We start from the raw sequence: 3,692 nt of genomic DNA, 5'->3' as shown, positions 1-3,692 counted from the left end.
GGGACCTTACAGATGCTCCTAATATTTTTAGGAAAAGAAAATGAAAACCCTTATTACCATGTTAGGGATTTTCAGGAAATTTGTAGTACTCTAATAATTAGAGGCTTAGATGATGATGCTTTGAAACTTAGGTTATTCCCATTTTCCCTGAAAGATAAGGCCAAGTCGTGGCTATATAGTTTGGACTCCGAGTCAATTGAGACATATGAACAACTTACATCTGCCTTTTTCAATAAGTTTTTCCCTAGGCACAAAACATCGTCTATTAGGACGCAAATATGCACATTTTCACAACAAGAGGGAGAATCTTTATATAGGTATTTGGAAAGGTTCAATGATTTATTATCCCAGTGTCCTCATCATGGTTTAGAAAAGGTTAGGCTAGTTCAGATCCTTTATGAGGGTTTAGATTATTCCACAACGACCATGGTTGAGTCTCTATGCACTGGTGGATTTGAAAACCAAACTGTTGATGCGGCGATGGAATTTTTTAATGAAATCGCCGAAAAAACCCAGCAATGGGAAAATAGTAGGGCACCCCAGAAAAAATTCTTTTAAGTAGAGGAAACGTTAATAGGGTAGAAGGAGGCTATGAATCAGATGCCAAAATTGCTGCTATAGCAAAAAGGTTAGAAGCCTTAGAAGTGGGCCAGACTAGTGGTAGAGTGGAGCCTTTTTGGGAAGGCCAGAATATTGAAGAGCAGCCAATGCTCTTTATAATAACACTAGATTTGATAACCGTCAAAAGATTGACCCATATTCAGAAACCTATAATCCTGGTTGGAGAAACCATCCGAACCTTTCGTGGTCTAAGGGCCAAAGTCAAGGTCAGTTTAGTAATTCTAATGCTCCCCCAGGTTTTGGCTATACTAAGAATCCTTCAGGACTAGCTCAGTTTCAGAATCAGTCAGATAAGAAAATCCTAAGTTTAGAGGAATCTCTCGCCTTGTTAACTCAGCAAACTGCAAAATTTCAGTTATCCGTAGAACAGAGTCTACAAGCTAGTAACAGGATAGGACAAGAAAATAGTCAGGCTATTTCCGAGTTAAAAACCCAGGTTGGTCTGATAAGTGATTCTTTGAGAGAAAAAGGTAAGTTTCCTAGTCAAACACAACCCAACCCTAGAGGAGTTCATGAATTAGGTGCAAAACCATCGAATCAATTGAATGCTGTTAGAACCCTTAGAGTGGTAGAGTTGTAGACAATAAGGTAACCATGCCCGATAGTGAACATACTGTAGTTCACACCCAGAATCTCACCTCTCAGGACCAGTAGCTGAGGAGACTGATAAAGTTTCTGATGATGTGAATTCGGTTCCTAAAGGTCTGATTTTAGGCCTAGAGCCCCATTTCCTCAGCTATTAGTACCAACAAAGAAGGAATCGAACTTTAATGACATAGTGGAGGTTTTTAAGCAAGTTACCATAAACCTTCCTTATTAGATGCAATTAGGCAAATTCCTGCTTATGCCAAGTTCCTTAAGGATATGTGTACGCGAAAGCGAAAACTTAGCGTCCATAAGAAAGCCTTTTTAGCTAGTCACGTAAGTTCAATCATTCAGAACACCACAACTCCAAAGTACAAAGACCCAGGTTCTCCTACCATTGCTTGCACAATAGGTAACTTCCGGGTAGAAAAAGCTTTACTTGACTTAGGAGCCAGTGTGAACTTACTGCCATTCCATGTATACTTACAGCTAGGACTTGGTGAAATGAAACCTACTCAGATGACACTGCAGTTAGCTGATAGGTCTGTTAAAATCCCTCGAGGTGTTATCGAGGATGTTCTTATTGAGGTCGACAAGTTTATTTATCCAGTGGATTTCGTGGTCCTAGATACCCAACCTGTCCCTGACCCAGAGAACCAGATACCTGTGATTTTAGGTCGCCCATTTTTAGCTACGTCTAATGCGATCATTAACTGTCGAAATGGTGTGATGAGTTTATCTTTTGGTAATATGACTATGGAGATGAACATTTTTAATGTCAGTAAGCAACCTCATGAGCTAGATGACACATGTGTTGAGAGGTGAACATGATAGAAGCCTTAGTTCAGGAGTCATTACCAAACATTTGTCTGAAGACCCATTAGAAAGTTGTCTATCCCATTTTGGTTTAGATTTTGACGACGATAGCACTATTGAACAGGTGAATGCTCTATTAGATTCTACCCCTGTGTTAGACACTGATAGATGGAAAGCTAGGTTCGAACCGTTACCAGTTTCTGAGACTACCCTAATTCCTTCTTTAGAAGAGCCCCCAAAGTTGGACCTTAAACCACTACCCGATACTCTAAAGTATGTGTTTTTAGGCCCATCTGAGACTTTACCTGTGATTGTAGCTTCCGATTTGGATAGTGATCAGGAAAGTAGGCTAGTAAATGTACTTCAAGACAATAAGGAAGCTTTAGGGTGGACTATAAGACATTAAGGGTATAAGTCCTACTGTGTGTATGCATCAGATTCATTTAGAGGAAGACTCCAAACCTTCTAGGGAGATGCAACGTCGACTGAACCCTAACATGAAAGAGGTAGTTCGAAAAGAGGTGCTTAAGTTGTTAGATGCGGGTATTATTTACCCAATTTCAGACAGTAAGTGGGTCAGCCCTGTTCAGGTTGTCCCCAAGAAATCAGGTATCACTGTAGTCCAGAATGATAATAATGAATTAATCCCAACCCGAGTGACCACGGGATGGCGTGTGTGTATTGACTATAGGAAATTGAACAAGGTCACAAGGAAGGATCACTTTCCCCTTCCTTTTATCGACCAAATGCTAGAGCGATTAGCTGGACATAGTCACTATTGCTTCTTAGATGGCTACTCCGGTTATAATCAGATCGTTATTGCCCCAGAAGACCAAGAGAAAACCACTTTTACCTGTCCCTTTGGTACCTTTGCGTATAGACGCATGCCTTTCGGGTATGTAATGCCCCTGCACTTTTCAGCGTTGTATGATGAGCATATTTTCTGATATGGTAGAACGGTTTTTAGAGGTCTTTATGGATGATTTTTCAGTGTTTGGTTCATCTTTCGATGAGTGCTTGCATCATTTGACATTAGTGTTGACTAGGTGTAAGGAAAAATTTAGTGCTTAATTGGGAAAAATGCCATTTCATGGTTAAATCAGGAATTGTTTAGGGCACATCGTTCTTCAAAGGGTATAGAGGTAGACAAAGCCAAAGTTGACCTTATTAAGACTTTACAGGTCCCAAAAACCGTAAAAGATATTAGGTCATTCCTAGGGCATGCAGGTTTTTACCGTCGATTCATTAAGGATTTTAGCTTGATTTCTAGACCTCTTTGCAATTTGCTTGCAAAAGATGTTAAGTTTGTCTTTGATGATGCTTGTTAAGGCTTTTGAGAAGCTTAAAACTTTACTCACTACTCCGCCCATAGTCCAGGCACCTAACTGGAACCTACCCTTTGAGATTATGTGTGATGCTTCAGATTATGCTATAGGCGTTTTAGGTCAGCGAGAAAACAAATTACTTCATGTGATTTATTATGCTAGCAAAACTCTGAATGATGCCCAAATGAACTACACAACTACCGAGAAGGAACTTTTAGCCATCGTGTTTGCCTTGGATAAGTTTAGGTCCTACCTATTAGGTTCTAAGATCATAATCTATACAGATCATGCTGCTTTGAAATACCTTTTATCTAAGAAGGATACCAAACCTAGATTGATTAGATG

The 3,692-nt window shown here is 39.8% G+C and overlaps 1 pseudogene; it reads right to left on the bottom strand.

Annotated features, from left to right (window-relative positions):
* Positions 1–268: 268 nt before the first annotated feature.
* LOC113276781 lies at positions 269–368 on the bottom strand (annotated as a pseudogene).
* Positions 369–3,692: the final 3,324 nt, after the last annotated feature.

The sequence above is a fragment of the Papaver somniferum genome, chromosome 4, assembly GCF_003573695.1.
Source record: "Papaver somniferum cultivar HN1 chromosome 4, ASM357369v1, whole genome shotgun sequence".
In the NCBI taxonomy this organism is placed as follows: Eukaryota; Viridiplantae; Streptophyta; class Magnoliopsida; order Ranunculales; family Papaveraceae; genus Papaver; species Papaver somniferum.
This window is presented reverse-complemented; position numbering and strand designations above follow the sequence as displayed.